A 23033-nucleotide genomic window follows, 5' to 3' on the forward strand; every position below is an offset into this window, starting at 1 on the left:
TGCTCCCTGCCCATTCGTGTATCTGTCTAGATACATCTTAAATGATGCTATCGTGCCTGCCTCTACCACCTCCGCTGGCAATGTGTTCCAAGCACCCACCACCCTCTGCGTAAAGAACTTTCCACGCATATCTCCCTTAAACTTTTCCCCTCTCACCTTGAAATCGTGACCCCTAGTAATTGAGTCCCCCACTCTGGGAAAAAGCTTCTTGCTATCCACCATGTCTATACCTCTCATGATTTTGTAGACCTCAATCACGTCCCTCCTCAAGCTCCATCTTTCAAATGTAAATAATCCTAATCTACTCAACCTCTCTTCATAGCTAGTGCCCTCCATACCAGGCAACATCCTGGTGAATCTCCTCTGCACCCTCTCCAAAGCATCCACATCCTTTTGGTAATGTGGCGACCAGAACTGTACGCAGTAGTCCAAATGTGGTCAAACCAAAGTCCTATACAACTGCAACATGACCTGTCAACTCTTGTACTCAATACCCCGTCTGATGAATGAAAGCATGCCGTATGCCTTCTTGAACACTCTATCGACCAGCGTTGCCACCTTCAGGGTACAATGGACCTGAACACCCAGATCTCTCGGTGTATCAATTTTCCCCAGGGCTTTTCCATTTACCATATAGTTCGCTCTTGAACTGGATCTTCCAAAATGCATCACCTCGCGTTTGCCTGGATTGAACTCCATCTGCAATTTCTCTGCCCAACTCTCCAAACTATCTATATTCTGCTGCATTCTCTGACAGTCCCTTTCACTATCTGCTACTCCGCCAGTCTTAGGGTCATATGCAAACTTGCTAATCAGACCGTCTATACCTTCCTCCAGATCATTTATGTATATCACAAACAACAGTGGTCCCAACACAGATCCCTGTGGAACACCACTGGCCACAGTTCTCCATTTTGAGAAACTCCCTGCCACTACAACTCTCTGTTGCCCAGCCAGTTCTCTATCCATCTAGCTAGTACATCCTGGACCCCATGCGACTTCACTTTCTCCATCAGCCTACCATGGGGAACCTTATCAAATGCCTTTCTGAAGTCCATGTATATGACATCGACAGCCCTTCCCTCATCTATCAACTTTGTCACTTCCTCAAAGAATTCTATCAAGTTGGTAAGACATGACCTTCCCTGCACAAAACTATGCTGCCTATCACTAATAAGCCCATTTTCTTCCAAATGTAAATAGATCCTATCCCTCAGTATCTTCTCCAGCAGCTTCCCCACCACTGACGTCAGGCTCACCGGTCTATAATTACCTGGATTATCCTTGTTACCCTTCTTAAACAAGGGGACAACATTAGCAATTCTCCAGTCCTCCGGGACCTCACCCGTGCTCAAGGATGCTGCAAAGATATCTGTTAAGGCCCCAGCTATTTCCTCTCTCGCTTCACTCAGTAACCTGGGGACTTGTCCACCCTATGATTACTCCAACTTCCTCATTTCCTTATCGATGCACAGTCCTCTAAACTATTTCAGATACAAAATACTGCCAATACTAGTCATCTGTTTTTCTATTTTATCTTACCTGGTATGCTTCTGGATAAGCAGGGACTCTAGATTTGGCCATCTTTTTCCTTTGTGGGAACATACCAACATTGTGTACATTGGAACCTGCCTTTGAGTTGGGGATTGAGGGAAGTGGCTATTCTCAGCCTGCAGTTAACCTGATAGTGATGTGCTTAGCAAAGTTGGCATCCTGTCCGATTATCTCTTCCTCCCTTTCTGTGGATGGGTGTGCAGCCTTTCTCTGGAAGGCTGGTACAATGTGTGGCCCCAGGAAACTGCGTCACCACCAATCTCCACCAGTTTACAAATCCAGAATGAAAAATGACCCAGAACGACTCTGTTAGTGTGCTTGTGTGTGTATGTGTGTGTGTGTGTATTTTTCCATGACTGTGTGCGTGTATGCTTGTTTGTTTGTGTGTATAGTTTATGAAATAGTGTATGTCTGTGTATGTGCATCTGCCTGTGTTTGTGTATATTTTATATGTATCTGCCTTTGTATCTGTATCTGTACTAGTTTGTGTTTATGTGTGTGTGGATGTCACATTGTACAAATTGTCAAATCTCAGTCAAAAGTTGCCATGCAACTTTGTGCATGGGCAGTGAAATATTTTATTCATTTTCAAGTATTTTTATAATGATGGACATACTCAATGAGGCCCAAAAAGCACTTATTATAAAAGCTGTACCAGAAGTGTCTTAGTGTAATGTAGTTTGGAGAATTGCAAATCACCTCATTCCTATCAGGCAGTGCCTACTTATACTATGCTGACTTCTTTTCTTTCTCTAAAGCTTACATTTTAGGTGTTAGATATAGCTCTTATGTCTCAGAGTTACATAGTTATATGTTTAAGTTCCATGCCTGAGACTTGAGCACAAACTGTAGATTGATATTCAAGTGGAGTGCTGCATTATTGGACAGCCTGCCTTTTGGTGAAGATGCTAGACTGAGCCCTGTCTGTTCTCTCAGGTCAAAGCAAAAGATCCTAAAGCGATAGTAAGAACTGCCGATGATGGAGTCAGAGACAACACAGTGTGGAGCTGGAGGAACACAGCAGGCCAGGCAGCATCAGAGGAGCAGGAAAGCTGACGTTTCGGGTCGGGACTCCTCTTCAGAAATGGGGAGGGGGAAGGGAGCTCAGAAATAAAAATAGAGAGGAGGGCTGGGGCTGGGTGGGATGGTGATAGGTGAGTACAGGTAGGGAGTGGTGGAGATTGGTCAGTGAGGTGGGAGAAGCGGATAGGTGGGAGACAAGACAGATGCGTCAAGGAAGTGGGGATGAGAGGTCATGGGATGAGGCCAGGGATGCAGAGATTTTGAAACTAGTAAAGTCCACATTGAGACCATTGGGTTGAAGGCTCCCAAGGCAGAATATGAGGTGCTGCTCCTCCAGTTTCCGGGTTCCCATTCCCTGCATTCACCTATCACCATCCCACCTACCTTCCCCAGCCCACCGCTCCTCTATTTATTTCAGAGCACCCTTCCCCCTCCCCCATTTCTGAAGCATGGTCCCGACCTGGAACATCAGCATTCCTGCTCTTCTGATGCTGCCTGGCCTGCTGTGTTCCTCTAGCTCCACACTGTGTTATAAAAGATCCTGTGGCATTATTTTAAAGATAAGCAGTGCGAGCCAGGGCGAGGGTCTCCCCAAAGTCCTGGCCAACATTCATCCCTCAACTAACATTGTCAAAATAGATTGTCTGGTCATTATTGAATTGCTATTTATGAGTGTTTGCATACTTAAGGGCACAGTCATATTTCTATATTACAGTCGTGACGACATTTCAGAATTACTTCATTGGCTGTGAAGTACTTTGGGACATCCTGTTGTAATGAAAGGGGATATGAAAATGCAAGTTCCTTCTGGCCTTTCTTTCTTGAGATGTTTACAATGTCAATAAGACAGGCAGCAAGTAGCACTGAACAAATTGCTCATTAGCTGAAAAAATGTGACTTTCCCTGTACAATTTCTGTCAATCCCTTTTATGTTGCTTGCACAGTCCTAGTTACACATTTAAAACCATGTGGGTACTTAAAACATGGTGACTCTGTGGTTAACACTGCTGCCTCACAGTACCAGAATCACAGGTTCAATTCTAGTCTTGGGCAACTGGTCTGTGTGGGCTTCCTCTGTGTGCTCTAGTTTCCTCCTACAGTCCAAATTTTAGGTAGACTGGCCATGCTAAATTGCCCACAGGCTCCAGAAGCATGCAGGCCAAATGTATTAGCAATGGGAAATGTAGGGAGGGGTGGTGGGTCTGGGTGGGATGCTCTTCCAAGGGACAGTGTGGACTTGATGGGCCAAATGGTCTGCTTCCATACTTTAGGGATTCTATGATTCTATAAAACAAGAGTATGAGGAGAGCACTTAGTTTTTTGTTTTAAACAAAAACTATGGTGTATGTGACAAATATTTCCTTTCATTTATTTAAACAGTAATGAATGAAAGATTACACAACCACATAATGCCAGTAAAGAATGGAAATTATACACTGTAAAATGCATGGAATAATTAGGTTTCTGCCTATATCAAATCCTGAAGTGCATTGTTCAACAGGTTCACTTCCTATCTATATCTCCTAATGCTACAGTGGAGTGAATTCCAGCTTCTGGTCATGATTTATACCTACAAAGAAATTCACTTGTTTATCGAAACCTATGATTTTTTTTTACTGTGATGTGACCTTAAAGCCAGCAGGTGGCGTTCATTGGTGCATTTTTATTGATGTGTGGTGCAATGTTTAAAATGCTTAGCAGAGCCCATGTGTACTCCTCAGCTGGCAACTAACTGGAATGAGCAAACTCTGTACAGACCAGGAATTCAGCCTTGCAGGTTTTTGTGACAATGAAGTGCAACTGTCCATCAAATTGCCAACATAGCTGTTTAAACAATCGATGCATTCCCCAATTCCCATGATTGCCTTCCTGTTCAGCCAGGATAACTCCCCCTGACAGGTCTGTCAGCTGTAAGCTCAGGGACTAACATCCTCGTCTTTGAGATAGGAGGTTCGAAACCTGCTGTAGGAGCTAACTGTAAAGAATCAACGCTGACACTCCAGTGCAACATAGAGGGGGTGCTGCAGTGTTGAAGATGTTTTTCAGAATGAGGTATCAAACAGAAGCCCTGTTTACCTTCGTCAATAAACGTGGAGCTGGACAACACAGCACATTAGACACCATCAGGGGAGTCAATGTTTTGGGCCAAAATCCTTCGTCAGGACCTGTCAACGTTGACTTTCCTGCTCCTCTGACGCTGTGTGACACATAGTATTTGTCCAGCTCCATGTTTATTGACTCCAGCTTCCAGTATTTGCAGTCCTTACTGTCTCCTTGTTTGCCTTTCACAGTTGGGTATTAATGGTTATGTGGTACTATTTTGCAGGGCAGTTATCACTAATATTTCAGGCAACGTTTTTCTATTAATATACACTACAGAAAACAGATGATCTGATCCGCTTTCACATTGCGAACATGAGAGATTACTGTATGCAAACTGGTGTCCCCGTTTCCTGGTTTACAACAGAGGTAACATTTCAAAAAAAATGATATTGTGTAGATGGTAAAACACTTTGAAATGATTACGGAAGGCACTACATAAAAACAAATCTTCTTCTTTAAATAGGCCATTTCATTGGAGAAGACTTGTCACTGGGGCTCTCTGATCTCAGAATTCTTGCTAACCCAGAAATAATGGCAGTCTATGTGCTCTTTCTGGGAATTCTGCTGGTCATAGAATACCTACAGTAAGGAAACAGGCCAGTCAGCCCATTGAGTCTGCACTGACCCTCCAAAGGGCATCCCACTTTAGACCCATCTCCCAACCTTATCCCTGTAACCCTGCATTTTCCATGGCTAATCCACCTAAACTGCACTCCCTGGATACTACAGGGCAATTTAGCCTGGCCAATCCATCTAGCCTGCATGTCACTGGACACAACGAGATAGTTTAGCATGGCCATTCCACCTAGCCTGCACATCTTTGGACTGTGGGAAGAAACTGGAGTACCTGAAGGAAACCCACGCAGACACATGGAGAATGTGCAGACTCCCACAGGCAGTTGCCCAAGAGTGCAATCAAACCCAGGTCTCTGGCAGTGTGCCACCCCTAAATCTACCCTTGAAATAGAATTTGGGGGGAACCTCATATAAATTGCTGAGAAACATTTACATTAACATTTTTAACCTCACAGTGTAACTCATTCTTGAATTTAAATCCCTCCATGATTTAGCATCTCTTCCCCTGGAATTTTTTCCAGCTCTACAAGCCAGCCCTGAACCTCCCTGTTTCTCTTCATCTGGCATCTCTGTCTCCCCTTGCCTCGCTCTAAGTTGTTGTGTTTACAGCTGTGTAGTCGAAGCTGTCCAGATACTCTACACATATCGACTCTTAGAATTTCCAGGAACTTCCGCTCTTTGTCCAAGCTTTCTGGTCACACTTCCTAATCTCTTATTCCTCAATTTGGTGTCCACGTTTTTCCTCACATTAAACTTTGAAGGATCTTCAAAAGATTCCTTATTTAAATGGCTGAAATAAATATATTATTATTGCTCTTAATTCTACATAAAATGACCCCAGCAGCTTTGACATTGGAAAAGTTTAAGATTTTAATGAATTCATGGTATCATTCAATGTGCCTGCCAAAGATTCCTCAAGTCACATTTGTTTATGGTTGGACATTAGGCTTTTCAAAACTTTTTATATGAAATCTTAAATTGTTAAAAAGCATCAATCCTAAATTATTCAATGCCAGTATTACAAATTGACTGTGTTATTGGTATAAGCATCCGTGAATAAACATGCTGGAAGTCCCCATAATGTCTCACCACTGGACTGTTGAGAAACACTTAGTCAATGAGGTCTTTATTGAATTGAATTGAATTGGCATTATTGTCACATGTACTCAAGTGAGTACAGTGAAATGTTTACAAGTAGTCACTTACTTAGATCTTAGATACTAGGTACCTAGGTACAGATTCTTCAGTACAAGCTCTTAGGGCAAAAAAAAATAGAAAAATAAAGAAATAAAAAATCTAGCATTGCAGATCATAGGAGTAAGTTAGAAAATAGAGAACAATGATCCTTCCAACCCAGTCCATGCTGACACCTAGCCTCCAGCCACACCGGACCTTGGCTCCACACCTCAGGGATTCACCCCAAGGTTCTCAAGGCCGGGAGACCACTCTGGAATCACCTCAGAGGTCCACGCTTTAATTAATCACAATGGCTCCTGCGAGGAAGCCACAAATTGCCTCTTTGACAATGTCTTGCTTTTCCATTCACTTTATGAAGCTTGAGTCAAAAATATATGGTGGTTAGCGCTGGAGGATTTGTTTCGCTTCAAGTTTTTCTGGTCTAGTTGTACTGTGTACTGTGTACCTGAGATCAACATGTTGGAGAGATTTGCAAGGATGCTTCCAGGGATGAGGAGCTTCAGTTGTGAAGATAAATTCGGACAGGTGGGGTTGTTCTCCTGGGAGAAGGTTCAGAGGGGGTTTGCTAGAGGTATTCAAAATCATGAGGTGTGTGCACAAAGTCAATAGAGAGAAGCTGTTCCCACTGGCAAAAGGGTGAAGAATCAGAGGATACAACATAGAACATAGAATATAGAACAGTACAGCACAGTACAGGCCCTTCGGCCCATGATGTTGTGCTGACCTATTATCCTACTAAGATCAAACTACCCTGCATACCCTACATTATACTATCATCCATGTGCCTATCCAAGAGTCGCTTAAAAGTCTCTCTAAAAGTCTACAGATCCAAGATGTTTGGCAAAAGAACTATTGGTGGACAACATGAGAAGAAACATTTTTACTCAGTGTCTGGTTAGACTCTGGAATGTTCTCCTAAGAGTGTATTCAAGGAGCATGCAATTGTGGCTTTCAAAATGGTATGTGATAAGTAATTGAAGGGCAAAAGGGATTGAACATTGAATCTTCTTGGCCCATTTGCTTCAACCAAGGATCATCTTTAACCCCTGAATTCTTGAATGATTTCCCAGGAGACCCATAACTTTCACAAGTCTACTTACTTCAGCATTGATGGGATATTTTATTGGCCCAGAACTTGGCTTGAATGATTTTCAAAAGCACGCAGTTTGCCTCCAAAAATCACCAGTCCCTTAGCTCACATCAAGCTGATGCATAGGCAAGTGTCCAACCTTAGCAAGTATTTCCTTTGATTTGTAAACATCGTGTGTAAAACACACTTACAGCAGTAGATTTGTTTATCTAATTTGATGGCGATTGGGACTCCAATACGCGAACTGGTTTAATCGTAACTGCTGAACAATGTGCTGATGGATTGTACCATAAAGCATGTGGCTAATCCCAGAAGATTCATTCCACGCTGTCAGTGCCTTCAGTCAACAGATTTTTCATGTGAGTTTGACAGTTGTACTTCCTCAAGAGCCAAGTTGTTGTTTCTTTTGAAAATTCAGATGAATGCATGTTTCTGTTTTGTAATTTTTATGTGGCTAATACAGATCGAGTTTCTTCTCATCTTCAGCCAGTGTTGTCCAGTCTCATGAGGGAATTAGATACTTTGGCTTTTGTGTCTCAAGCATCAACCAGATCTAATGAATATTCCATGTGGTGATTCAGTATTCATGACCTCCTTCCCCTCCGAGTGCTTCTCCTCTTCCCTTAATTAGTCACAGGAGGCTGCCAAATGTATCTGAAAACAGCTTTGATTTAACATTGAGATAATCTCCTCCAGTTGATGACATTATCAAAATCAAATATAAAGACTCTTAGAGAGCAAGTATTCTCTCCAAGAGTCAAAAGCCAGAAATATGAAATAATCCTCATGACAATCTTTTAACGTATGTGTAAAAGTACAGAATTTTGCACCCTGAACAATATAACCAAGACAATGAAGTTGGATGATCTCAAAATCAAACAGGTTGATTTGTCACATTTTGAGGTTGAATCTCAATACCGTGTGACCTGTATAAAAGGGAGTATCAGAAAGCCAGAACTCATGTTTATGAACCCCATCAAAGCATAAGACAGTTTTGTGCAGATCTCCCTACATTTCTTCCTGGAATCCTCTCTGTTGAGTTTACCCTTTGTCTTTTGCTTGTGTTGTGGAGTGCACTCGTGCAGATAAAATCCAAAGACCAAGATAGACCTTCTCAACCAGGCACCTCCACTTTGCAAGGTTCAGTATTATCATACACGGAAGACACTGTCAATACACTCATGTTTATATTGATGAATTGTATTTGACTTAAGTGAACTGGGAAAAAGAAACTTTTCTCCTATTTTCATGAAGCCAAGGATTGATTTGATACATGTATTCTATTGTCAGCGAGTCTTGTGCACATCAGAGAATCACTGGAAAGTTTAAGGGATGCTGGCTAGATGCAGCTGTGTGGGCAAGAACGCTATTCTCACTACCGCTATTCACCTCACCTATTGCAGTGACTGGAAACCGTTGCTGTAATCGTATCCAATATAGAGCAGAGCTCTGATATATAAGTGTGTTTTAGTGATTGTGGGATCTTGCTATATGAGAATTGATACTGTAGTTCACACATTACAATAGCAACAATGTTAGAAAACTGTACTGGGATGGCTGAAAAGTGTTTGAGACATCCTGTGATTATGAAAGGGCTTATTTAAATGTGATGCTTCTGGTTGTGTCTGCACTTCTACTGATATAAAGAATTCACCCCTTTTTTGATCCTATTTGTGGGAGAAACCTTTGTATAAGATATAGAAGCTGCACCAAAGAGGCCCATCCCTACCCTTCACCCAACACACCACTCAAGGCTCCTTCACTTATATTGTCTGAACAGGCAGCTCCAGACAATAAGGATATTCTGGAGAAAGCAGGGCTTGGGGAAGCTGGAAAACTGTCCCAACTCCTGGTTTATTTCCAGTTTTTCCTAGCTCATTCTTATTGAGACTGTTCATTCATTCCCTAGATTCCCTTACGCCTTAGTGCATAGTGAAGACTCAAACATTATTCAGAAAGCAAACTAATCCCAATTTTGTTTTCTTTATTCATTCACGGGATGAGGGTGTCGCTGGCTAGGCAGTATTTATTGCCCAACCTAGTTGCCTAGAGGGCGGTTAAGAGTCAACCACATTGCTGTGGGTTTGGAGTCACATGTAGGCCAACCCAGGTAAGGATGGCAGTTTTCTTCCCTAAAGGGCATAAGTGAACCAGAAGGGTTTTTCCCGACAATCGACAATGGACTTACAGTCATCATTAGATTCTTAATTCCAGATATTCATTGAATTCAAATCTCCAGCATCTGCCATGGCAGGATTTGAACCTGGGAACCCAGAGCATTATCTGGGTCTCTGGATTAATCATCCAGCAATAACATCACTAGGCCATTGCCTCCCCCTCCCCTGTAATTCCATTGATAACTACCCAGACAGAGACAGCTCAAATCATTGATGTGTATCCAATAAGACAATAAGGCCTAATATGAGCATAGCCATAACATGAACATTCATCAAAGATGCCAGGCTGGTGCCACAGACTTTATCACCTCCACTATCTCCTTTAAGATGTTTCTTAAAACCAGTCTCTTTGCTCAAGTTTTTGTCGTCTGTTTTAATGTCTCCTTAAATGATTCAGTGTCACCTTGTGTATTATAATGTGAAGCCCTTTGGGAAGTTTTATTATGTTAAAAGCTTACATCAATATGGGGTGTTGATGTTTTTGTTGTTATTATTAGAATTTTGAAGGGGCAAGGCCGTGGACGAGTTTGAAAACAAAGTTGAGAATTTTATATCAGACTGTTGTTTGACCAGGAGCCAGTCTAGTTCAGGAGGGATATAGTTGATAGCCAAACGGGACTCTGGTTTGAATTGATTTATCATTGTCACATGCACTGAGATACAGTGAAAATTATTGTTTTGTGTGTGCAGCAGACAAATCATATCTTACATAGGTACATCAGAGTAATTGAACAGAATGCAGAATATAGTGCTATAGCTACAGAGAAGGTGCAGAGTGAGATCAACTCTAATATATGAGAGGTCCATTCATAAGTCTGATGACAGTGGGGAAGAAGCTGTTCTTAAATCCGTAGTATGTGTTTTCAAACTTTAGAATCGTCTGCCAGATGTGAGAGGGTGGAAGAGAGTATATCTGGGGCAGGAAAGGTCTTTGATTATGTTGACTGCTTTTTTCAATGTAGCAGGAAATGTAGATGGAGTCAATGGAAGGAAGGCTGGTTTGCATGATGGACTGAGCTGCGATCACATCTCTCTGTAATTTCTTGTGCTCTTGGGAAGAGCAGTTGCCATACCAAGCTGTGATGCCTCTGGATAGGATGCTTTCCCTGTTGCTTCTAAAAAAATTTGGTAAGAATCATTGAGGACATGCTGAATTTCCTTAGCCTCCTGAGAGAGTAGAGGCATTAGTTGCTTTCTTGAATGTAGTATTGACGTGGATGCACTAGAACAGATCTTTGGTGATATTTACTCCTAGGAACCTAAAGCTCTTGACTACCTCCACCTTAGCACTATTGATACAGTCATGGGCATGCACTCCACTCTGTCAATGACCAGTTCCTTCATTTTGCTGACATTGAGGGAGAGAGTGTTGTCTTTACCCCATGCCACTAAGCTATCTATCTCTTTCCTGTTCTCTGTTGGTTGAGATTTGACTCATTATGGTGGTGTCACCAGCAAATTTATAAATGGAATTGGAGTTGAATTTGGCCACAAGTCCAAGTATGTAAGGAGTATAGTAAGGGACTGATTTTGCAAGTGTTGAGGATCATTGTGGAGGAGCTATTGTCACCTATCCTTACTGATTGCGGTCTGCGGGTCAGGAAGTCGAGGATCCAGTTGCAGAGGGGGGAAGCACAGTCCTACGGCTTGAAGTTTAGTGATGGGTTTGGTTGGAATTATGGTGTTGAAGGCAGAACTAAAGTCAATAAATAGGCATCTGACGTAGGTTTCCTTGTTATCCAGATGTTTCAGGGATGCGTGTAGGGCCAGGGAGATGGCGTCTGCCATGGACCTATTCTGAGTGAATTGTAATGGATCAAGGCAATCTGGGACTTAGTGTCAGTCAAGACAGAAACAGCAGGTTTGGATGATGTCAGTTTTACAGAAGATGGAATGTGAAAGACACCCCCTGTAGGGTATGGGGAATAGTCAAGTCCAGAGGTTAAAAATGTATTAATGAAGTTTTTAGTACAGGGGGTTACTCTGTGTTAAACAATGCAGTCTCCTTATATTGGCTTCGACTTGATCCTGAGCTGGAGTTTTGCAGAATTATCTAACTAGACACAGGGTATCCCCCCTTGATGTAGAGATGAGTGGAGAAAGTCTCATTGTGAGCGGTTTTTTTTGTGTTATTTCAAGAGTCATCTCAAGAGTTAGGTCAAGAGTAGGGATTAGAGCTGGTTGCAAAAGGAAGCCAGAAGGCAGCTTTCAATGAGATACAAAACTCCTTGGTGTGGTCTTAGCTTGCTGGCTGGAATTTTTTTAGAGGGTACTATGAAAGAGGAACATCCAAAGTCAAGCGTTCAATCCTTAAAATAAATATACTTGTGTGGTGGTCAGTGAATTGGTACAAGTCAAAAACAGTTTGGCCTTTCAATTTCAAAGTGACTGTCTTTCAAGCCTGACAGAAATATCAACGTAAAATTATACGGAGGCTTAAAAATTAACTTGTCGGCAAAATGCATTTTTTTCCCACTCACATTAGCCATGCTACCATACAGAAAGGTGAACGGTGAAGTCAACCAATTTGCTAGACCTCATTCATTATTGGAGACAAGTACAAAAACGGATTGCTCAGGCATTATGCTCCTGAGCAGCTGTCAGAAACGAATCACAACGGGTGAGAGATGAAGTAAAGAGAGCGTCACAAGGCAGGTAATGAATGTGTTGGGTAAAGAAGTGACACTGTGATGTTTGGCACATCCAAAATGCTTTACAGCTCCCATCTTTAGAGCTTTTCTCCAGCTTTGAAACACTTTTTGACGCCTTATTAGAATGACCCTCAGGTATGCTACCATTGCTCTCCCTGTGGCAGTGGGAGGGATGGGGCTAGTAGGTGTGAGGGGCTGGTCTTCTATTCCTGGAGTCTTTGTGCCTTCGGAGGCCCATTGCTAACACTGCATTCAGCAGGGTTTCCTGAGGGGAGCAGATGCTGGACTCTTAGCAGCTCAGCAGCCAGCTGGTGATACCCCATCACTCGCATTTAATTCCACCCGTTATTCATCACTGTTTTCCAAATGTTACAGCTACATATTAAAAATATTATTGCTCTTATAGATTGACACTGATAAGGTTACAGTGCTAGTGTCACATTTACCTCACTTTACCTCTCTATTTTACATCATTGCTTCTGCTGTGCTTTTTTTGTGTGTATAAATGTGTATAAATGTGTCTGTATGTGTCTGCCTATGTGTGTCTGTCTGTGCGTACATGTCTGTGTCTGTATGTCTGTATGTGTGTGTATGTATCTGTGTGTGTGTGTGTGTGTGTGTACACAAGTGTATGTGTGTGTGTTTGTGTCTGTTTGTGTATGTGTTTGTGTGTGTGTATGTCTGTATCCGTGTGTGTGTGTGTGTGTGTGTGGGCGTGCCTGGATGTCTGTGTCTGTCTGTACATGTGTGTGTTTGTCCTTGTGTCTGTGTATGTGTGTGCCTCTGTGTTTCTGTAAATGTGTATGTGTGTGTTTCTGTGTGTGTGTCTACCTGGCTGTGTGTGCGCGTCTGTGTGTGTGTGTGTGTGTCTGTGTATGTGTGTGCCTCTGTGTTTCTGTACATGTGTATGTGTGTGTCTCTGTGTGTGTGTCTACCTGGCGTTGTGTGTGCATCTGTGTGTGTGTGTGTGTGTGTGTGTGTGTGTGTATGGTGGCGGGATGGGGGTTGTGCAGTGGCCCCATGTATCTCATATATAGAATCATGGAATGTATGTGCTGAGTTCTTAGTATTTTAAGAAGTGCAATTAGCCCCAGACTCTGACTTGTTCATTCCATACGTATTGCATCATGTTCACTCATTCTGTCTCCTTCAGCATGTTGTAATTTGATCTCTGAGTCCTCAGTGGCATTCATGCATCTATCGCGTGAGGGAGAACACAGTTAACATTGTTTAGGCAATGCTGATTCTTTGAGAAAGGAAATTGGGACACACAAGAGAGATGGTTTAGAAGAATCCATAGTAAACTGCTTCGATTTCGTGAATGTGTATTTTGACAATTTATCAGGTTGTAAGGAGAGCTGATCGTGGAAGAGCAACACAAATAAACACAAGGTGCATGCTGACCTATTGATCAGAAGGCACCTAGTTATGAATGGTTAGTAAAAGATCTTGTTGGGTTCTCTCAATTCTATTTATGTAATTTAATGAGGTGTAATATAATGGGTACAATCAGAGATTTGAGGGACGATGTTGTGTAAGTGGTAAGTCCGGCTATGGGACATGCTGAGGAGATGGTATATACCACAGGAAGTGTTACAATCTCACATCATCTTGCTTTGCCTTCCAGACCATGTGGCAAAGTGAAGCCTTTGCTTTAAGAAAAGTGAATGTTTCCCTCACCTCAGTACAGTGTATAAGAGTATTCTAAGCAGTACAACAAGACAAGGAATATAAGATTTAGAACCTGCGGGAAATAAATGGCTAAGTGTTCTACTTAGCAGCACCAACACCACTTAGCTCGGTAAACAATTAGTTTCTGAAAGCTCATCAACATGTGTTACTTGAATATGCTTTATTTCCTATTTATCAAAGCCAAATAAAAAGGGATCTATGTTTCAACTAATTCAATTACTGTTTTCTTTCATAGACAAATATGTTCAGTTGGTTCTCTATTTCGTTGGAAATGGTGACAACGTGTACCATGGCTGAATTTGCTTTACAAATGGTTGAATTCAGGTTTAAATTTGGCTGGGAGGAATCTAATGAAACAAACTCCTTAACAGCTCTCATTGCAATCTCTTGTGTAGTAATGAACTTTATAAAGCAGGATTGTTGATAATGGTTCAAATGGACATTGGATTTTTTTGGTCTAGGCGAGGAAGAAGAATTCAGCGAGATTCCTTCTCCTGGCTTATATCCTTTTGTCTCCTATTGAAATTGGATGTGACCGGGTGACCCAGGTCAGCTGTCACTCAGTTGTGCCACTTTTGCCCCTGAGCTAGGAGGTTCTGGGCTCCAGGCCCACTCTGGGCCTGGAGCCCAACAATTGAGGCTCATGTTCCAGTGCTGACACCTTAAACCAAGTCTCCACCTGCCTGCTCAGGTAGAGGTAATATTCGGTATTATTTCCAGGTAGGCCAGGGGACTTATCTCTAACAATATTTAAACCTCAATCAACATCGGGAAAGCGTGATGATCTGTTTGTCATTATTAAAGTTTCTTTTAGCCCATTCACCAGATGAAGGTGTCACTGGCTAGGCCATCCCTAATTGCCCAGAAGGCAAATAAGAGTCATCCACATTGCTGTGCGTCTGGAGCCAGACCAGGTAAGGATGGCAGTTTCTTTCCCTAAAGGACATTAGTGAACCAATGGGTTTTTCCCGATGATCAGCAATAAATTCACGGTCATCATAGGACTCTTATATCGAGAATTTTATTGAATTCAAATTCAACCACCTGCTGTGGCGGATTTCAAACTCAGGTCCCCAGAACATTACTTAGGTCTCTGACTTAACAGACCAGCGATAAGACCACTAGGCCGTTTCCTCCCCATTTCTTGGAGTTGTTATGATCCCAAGCTTATGGTACCACTGTACAAGTCAGATCCCAGACTGAAACCTTGATAGATTTTTGTTTAGTTAATGTGGAGGCTGGTCATTGAAACATAGTAGCATGAGGTTGCAGATGTTCTTTAACAACAGAATGTGGTTTTATTTTTATGGATGTTGCACTTAGAAAGATCTTTACACAACCGTTAAAACAAAGTTTCAGGCTGTTTCCCAATATAGTCTATTGCAGAGACACAAATCCAGAGAGATTATATTCCCATCTGAACTCTTTAAATTTCTAACTAACTGACTCCTTCCATTTATGTTTCTTGAACTATAGGGACAGTTGTACAATTCCTGTCTGAGGCTGATAGCATTCACAGCTCTGATGGCCTAAGTCTTTCATTTCTAACAATGGGGAGCTGATGGCCTAGTAGTATTATTGTTCGACAGTCAATCTAGAGACCCAGGTAATGTTCTTGGGCCCTGGGTTCAAATCCTGCCAGAGTAGATGATGGAATTTGAATTGAATAAAAATCTGGAATTGAGAGTCTTGTGATGACCATGAAATCATTGTCGATTGTTGGAAAAACCCATCTGGTTCATTAATGCCCTTTAGGGAAGGAAACTGTCATCCTTACCTAGTCTAAGTGTGACTCCAGACCCACAGCAATATAGTTGACTCTTAACCACCCTCTGGGAAATTAGGGATAGGCAATGAATACTGGCCTAGCCAGTGATGCCCACAGCCTGTGGATGAAGAAGAAAACAGACAAAAAAAAAGCCGAAGATTTCTGTTCCAAAATTTCCTAGCTTGGAAACTTCACAAGCTGGAGAAAGCACTGCTGTTCCAGTAACTGGTGTTTGTACCGAACAGAACAAACTCTTGCTAGGAGAGAAACTAAACTTGCTGCTGACCTCGACTTAATTCTTCTCAACTAAATTCTGAGTCTTGTATTCTGAAGTCAAAACAAAACTAGTGACTAAACACATTTACATTGCCCATCATAAACCCAAGAACATAAAAATCATAGATAGTAGGAACTGCAGATGCTGGAGAATCCGAGACAACAAGGTGCAGGGCTGGATGAACACAGCAGGCCAAGCAGCATCATAGGAGCAGAGAGGCTGACGTTTCGGGCCTAGCCTAACATAAAAATCATATTCTATTAATTTCCAGGTATTCTTTCAAATCCTTCTTTGCAGTCACACGTTTTTGTGGAACTGATGCATTTATGTCACTGTTCCAGAATGACTTTCTAACCTCCCATTTGAAAAGGAAACTTCAATGGACCAACCCATAGCCAAATGTTTTACTTGTTCAAATAATGCAAATCCCAAAAAATACTTTTTTTAGCCACATATATTTTACACACCTATCCCAACAGAATTTGCAGAGTACAGTTTTGCTGCTGTGTTTCCTACATTACAACAGTGATTATCTTTCAAAGTGCTTCATTGGCTGTTGTTATGATCCCAGCTGATGGTTATGCTGGAAAAATCAATCTCAGTGAAAGTTGGCTTGAAAAATCCTATATTTTATTTCTGTGGTTTGGTTACCATGGTGGTAAGTTAATAAGCATACTTACATAAGGCTATTGATGTTCTTTTAATAAAATAATGTAAAATGAATACACAGAAGAAAAAAAGTTACATATCTGACACTTTAGAAAGACCTTAACATTAACAGCAAAAAAAGAGTTTCAGCCCTTTTCTTAGCAATATCCTTGACAATTAATCAAACCCATTGAAATACCGTTCCTATCTTAAATGTTTAATTTCTTTCTTAAATTACTCTTTCCATTATTTTTCCCTGCATGGCTAAAGCAGCTTAAGACTTCATTTCAGCTCTATTATCTTTAAGACTTCAGCTCTGAAGATCTGTTTCCAATTCTGATAGCCTGGATATTTCTACTAACTCTCAAATCTGGAGCTTCTACAAACTGAAACCTACCCTTCTATTTGGATGACTTTCCTGCTTTCTGAACTCAACCTAGTAATGACCATAGCCATCTCTATTTCTCTATGTTATAAAACTCAGCTTTGCAAACATTCAGCAATTAATTTCCACGTAGCTGATCAAGCCATTTAATTGAAGTCAAATGTTTTCTTGGGAAAACTATCTTTAGTTCACTAATCAAAATGACTTTCTGATCATCATTAAAAATAAGTCATCTTCTGGAAACTAGAATCTATTTTACCTCAACTTTCCAATCCAAGTTCCTGAATAATAACGACATTCTTCAAACCTATGCCACACTGTAAAATGTTTTGAAATGTCTGATAGTAGTGGAACGTTTAATATAAGTTTAAGTCTTTTTTTTCAATGAGCATAAAATTGAACTGAGTTGCTCTGTCTTTATCATCAAATTGTCTCTGAATTTGCTGATTGGGCTCACAAAGGGAAAACTGCTGAATGGAGAAGTTATTGGAGAATAATCAAGCAGAGCTTTCATCTTGCATTATGTACTCAAAATCTTACGCTTATAACAATTTATATTGATGCTGATGAGTTTCAAAGTTGGCATTAGATGTTTGCATTGTTCCTTTGCCCTTGTGACTGGAAGGCAAAGTATACAAAAGGTGCCAGATTCATTCAGATATTAAGTTAGTTAAAGTGTATGCTGACAGGAAACAGAAGCAGAAACCTCAACCCTGATTTTCATGCTACTAGCCCAGCAGAAAGTGTAACTTGTTCTCTCTAATCTCAGCTCCCCACCTGAGGGTACTGAATTAAAGTTGATGCTTTTGCTTTAGGTTAGAACTGAATTGATATGTCTTTCCATGACCATAAATATTTGATTGACATCACTGTATTGCTACAGGAAGGATGTTTTTAAATTGGAGAGGGTGCGGAAAGGATTTACCAAGAATGGAGGGTTTGAGTTATAAAAATGGGCTGGATAGGCTGGGACTTTTTTCACTGGAGCATGGAAGATTGAAGAGTGACCTTGTAGTTGACATTAATAGGATAGCTGGACTTGAGATGGGTTCAGAAGCTTGTTGTAGCCATATACAACATATTTTGTTGGGTAAAGTTTGTTCCTTTGTTGATTCTTTGATGGCGTATGAAATTTGGGCTAAAGAATGTATGGACGTTTTTGTATTTACAATTCTCTAAACTTTTTGCATCAATCGTTTACTCTTGTGCTTCTGCAAGATTACTAAATTGGCGGTTTTATTTTGTACACAGGCATCCTGATGGAACATGAGAAGTCATTACATGCTGTCCTTTGTTTTCAGGCATGTGGCCAATAAGTATTTTTCCTTTACCCTTTTTTGAAAAAACCGTATCTCTGCAGACACTGTTTTCTCTTGTGTCATGTGTGTCTGTGTTATTTTTCAATAAGGGCTAATTCTGGAATGCAGCAGAGATGTTAACTAGTGTGGTCACTTATTTTAAGAATAAGGCTTATGTTACAATAAATGAATTATTTCAAGTTCATTAAAGAATCCTGATGAAATTATTTTTTATTCTGTATTGTAGTACTAAAGAGAAGGATCTGGCCACTTTGGTAATTGAATCAACATTTACACCAATAGGGCAACCGGTAGTGAGGCTGGATTACCAGCACATTCCTCTGGTCACAGTCATAACACCAGAGATCATTGTGACATGTGCATTTTATCATGACAAGTGTAATTAGTAATCCAAAGATGTTATTGTTCCCTTCAGAGCGTGCATAAAGGTATCAGATTTAGTTCACCGATGATTCTGTATACGGAAGGAAATTACATCGTTCTGTGAAAATGAAGAATTTGTAGCATCTGTACTCCAGCAAATGTTGCATTGTTGTGAAAGTAAAGGATAGAAACAAAGACAGATCGATAGATTTTTATGGTCCCACAGGACACTGAATTAAGTCTATAATTCTTGCATATTGCATACTGCATCAACTTTCTCACTTTGTAATTGCACTGATCTTCATGCAATTGAATGTTTTAATAATGTAGCAATCTAGGTATTTTCTCACTATTAATTTTGAATTACTATTTTAAAGTGCATTCATTTTGTTTGTAATTGTGGATTTGAACCTGTTTGTTAATCTCAACTGTTAGTCAATATAATTAAGTGATGCGTATTATGGTTTCTCAAAGGCTTGGAATGCTGAACAAAGGTTGTAATAGAAATAGGACAGACCCTCTGTGCTCTAGATGTTGGGATCTTCGAACCATTGTGCTCAGGCTAATATTTTTGGTTTTTAATATATGGTCACAACTATGGGGCAGACAGCATTGTGCGGTGCTAATTCACTAAAATAATATCTGAGAGAACAGTTTAAATCATATGTATTTTCATTTTGTATTATCTTGTGTAAAGAGGACAAAGGAGTGATCTAATTGATGTGGTTAAGAAAGTTAAAGGACTTAATTGAGTGGGTAGAGAAAAAGTTTCCCCTGATTGGAGAGTCCAGTAAAGAGGTGGGGGTTCACACAAATTTTAGGGTGGGGCTTTTCCGAAAACAAAAAGTACTGGAAATACTCAGTAAGTTGGGCAAGTTTGGTGATGTCATCGAGTGAACCATGAACTCTGTTTTTCTCTCTGCAGATGCAGCCTGACCCACTGAGCATTTCCAGCAATTTTTGATTTCCAAAATCTGCAGAATTTTGCTTTTATTCTCTAAAGAAACATACTTCATACAAACCGTGCAAGACCAGAATACCTTCCTTCAATAAAAGTGTGCGGATGAGGGTACGGGGTAGGGATGTTGTAGAGGATGGGGTGTGGGCGAGGGATGGGGGTGAGGGGAAGGAGGCTGTGGGGAATGGAAGTGTGAGGGGAGGGAGGCTGTAGAGATGGGGATGTGAGTGGGAGGGACACAGTGGGGATGGGGGTCTGGGTTAAGGGACACTGTCGAGGATGGGTGTGTGGGGAAAGGAGGCTGTGGGGATGGGAGTGTGAGGGGAAGGGACACTGTGGAGATGGGGTTGGGGGAGGGATGCGCTGGGGATGGGGTGAGGTATACTTTGGGGGATGGAAGTGTGAGGGGGAGGCTGTGGTGAATGGGGGTGTGGGGGAGGGAGCCTGTGGGAAAAGTGAGTGTTGGAGAAGGAGGTTGTGGGGATGGGAGTGTGGGGGGTGGTGGCTGTGGGGATGAGGGAGTTGGGGGGTTGGCTGTGGGGATGGCGGTGTGGGGGGAGGGGATTGGGGTTGAGGGGGTGCAGATAGGTCATGGGAATGGGAGGGGAAGGGGTTATGGGGACACAGAGTGCTGTATGGTCAAGTGAAAATGTCCAGACTCTGATTAATTATTTTTCTTTGACAAGGATATTGAGGGTAGCAGTGTTAAGCTGAGTAAATGGAGATAAGGCCCATATCAGCCACTGTCTAACTGATGGGCAAAACAGAATCGAGAAACTGAATTAGCTGCAGTGGTTCTGTTAGGAACGTAGGAACAGGAGTAAGCCATTCATCCCATTGACAGTATTCCGTTATTCAATTGGATCCTGGTTAATCATCTACCTCAATGCTACTTTCTCATTCTGTCTCTACATCAGTTGATATTATTAATATAAAAGAAAATTGTCTTGAAACTGCTCAATGATTGAGTTTCCCCACACAGCCCTCCGGGGCAGTGAATTATAAAGATTCCCCATCCTCTGACCGAAGAAATAGCCCTTCATTTCTATTTTATAATATTCCCCTTTTTCAGAGATTATGTCCCTGGTCTAGATTCACCCACTAGGGGAAGATCCTATCCATATCGACCCTGTTGAGCCCTGTAAAGATTTTGTACATTTTAACGAGATTACCTCTCAATGTTTGAAACACAGAAGAATTCCGGCCCAGTATCACAAGACAATCCTGCCGTCCCAGGGAATCATCTGGTGAACTTCTGTTGAGCCCCTTCTTTAGTAAATATATCCTTCTTGGATAATATTAAGGGAAAGTTTTGCACTACCTTTTGTGCATACAGTATTCCAGATCTCACGAAGGCTGCACACAATTGCAGCAAGCCATCTTTACTCTTTTGCTCAAATACGATGAAGAGCAACATGCTAAGGCCATGGGGATGTGATGGCCTAGTCTGTTAATCCAGAGACCTAGATAATGTTCTGGGGACCTGGGTTCAAATCCCACCACGGCAAATGGTGGAATTTGAATCCAATAAATATCTGGAATTAAGAGCCTAATGATGACCATGAATCCATTGTTGGGGAAAACCTCACATGGCTCACTAATGTCCTTTAGGGAAGGAAACTGCCAGCCTACATGTGACTCCAGACCCACAGCAATGTGGTTGACTCTTAACTGCCTTCTGGGCGATAAATGCTGCCTAGCCAGCAACACCCTCATCCTGTAAATGAACAAAGAAAAAAATTTGTTTGCTGCACCTTTCAATGACATGAACAAGAATGCCCAAGTCCCTTTAGATACCAACACTTCCCAATCTCTCAATATTTAAAGAAATGCTGCATTTTTCTTTTTGTAATCAACCGTTCTGATGAAAGCATTGACGCAATTGCCAGTTTAAATTCCATAGCTTTCAATGACTTTCAAAGTTTCTGAATGTGCAAGATATTAGGTCACCTGATGAAGGAACAGTGCTCCGAAAGCTTGTGATTTCAAGTAAACCTGTTGGACTGTAATGTGGTGTCATGTGACTTCTGACTTTATGTTTATTGGGCTTAGAAAATGCAGGAAAAGCCTTTGCTGTCTGTAGCGTGTACTTCAACATGTGATCTGATAGCCATATGGTGACAACACTGCAGCAGGACAAGGATTCACCTCTGAATGTTGAGGGATATTTCATATTCAACTAGAATAGGAAGCTAGGTAATTGAGGAAAGGTAGCCCTGCTTATTAAAGATGCCATTGTTCGGTCAGGTGATCGAGGTGTAGAAACAGATTGGGTGGAGATGAGAAGTGGTAGGACAAAATAGTCACTATCGGTAGTGATCTATGGGGCCCCTGAACAATAACCACGATATAAGATGAAGCATACAAAAAGTTGCATTAGGTGCTTGTGATAAAAGGACAGCAAAATTCATGGGCGACTTTAATCTGAATATAAACTGGAAAAATCAGATTGGCAATAGTAGCCTTCATGAGAAATTCATAGAATACTTTTGTGATAGTATCTTCGAACAGCACGTTCTAGAATTGACCAGAGAACAGGGTAAATTAGATTTGGTACTGTTTAATGTGGCAGGGTAATTAATGACTTTAGAGTAAAGACATCTTGAGGTAGCAGCAATCACAACATAATTGTACTTTACATCCAGTTTGAAAAGGAGCAAATTGTGTTAAGTCCAGTATTTTAAACTTAAAGGCGATTATGTGAGCATGAAAGCTAAACTAGCTGAAGTGAACTGGGATAGTAAGCCAGATGTCTTAAGGAATATTTCAGAATAATGACAGGACATGGATACACTAGCAGTGTGGGCAGTCAAGGACAAATTGAATACAGGGAAGTTTGAAGCATCACCAGTTAGCAGAAGTGATAGGGAGAGGAGATGGAAATATATGCCTGGATTCATGCTATCAAACTGGGTTGGAGTTGGGAAATGTTCTGACCAGACTTGTCTCAGTAGAAAGGTCTCAAATGTCGCAATTTTCATTCTGCACTCTGAGAAAGGAAAATAGATACAGGATGCAGTCAGGCTTGTTGGCTCCAGAAACATAGTCTAGACATCCACAGGGACAGCCAAGTGCTAAGGCTGACTGGTTAGAAGGCTAGTCATAAATGCTTCAGAGATAGCAGGAACTGCAGATGCTGGAGAATCTGAGATAACAAGGTGTAGAGCTGGATGAACACAGCAGGCCAAGCAGCATCAGAGGAGCAGGAAGGCTGACGTTTCGGGCCTAGACCCTTCTTCAGAAAAAGGGTCT

The sequence above is a fragment of the Rhincodon typus genome, chromosome 34 (assembly GCF_021869965.1).
Source record: "Rhincodon typus isolate 14 chromosome 34, sRhiTyp1.1, whole genome shotgun sequence".
Lineage (NCBI taxonomy): Eukaryota > Metazoa > Chordata > Chondrichthyes > Orectolobiformes > Rhincodontidae > Rhincodon > Rhincodon typus.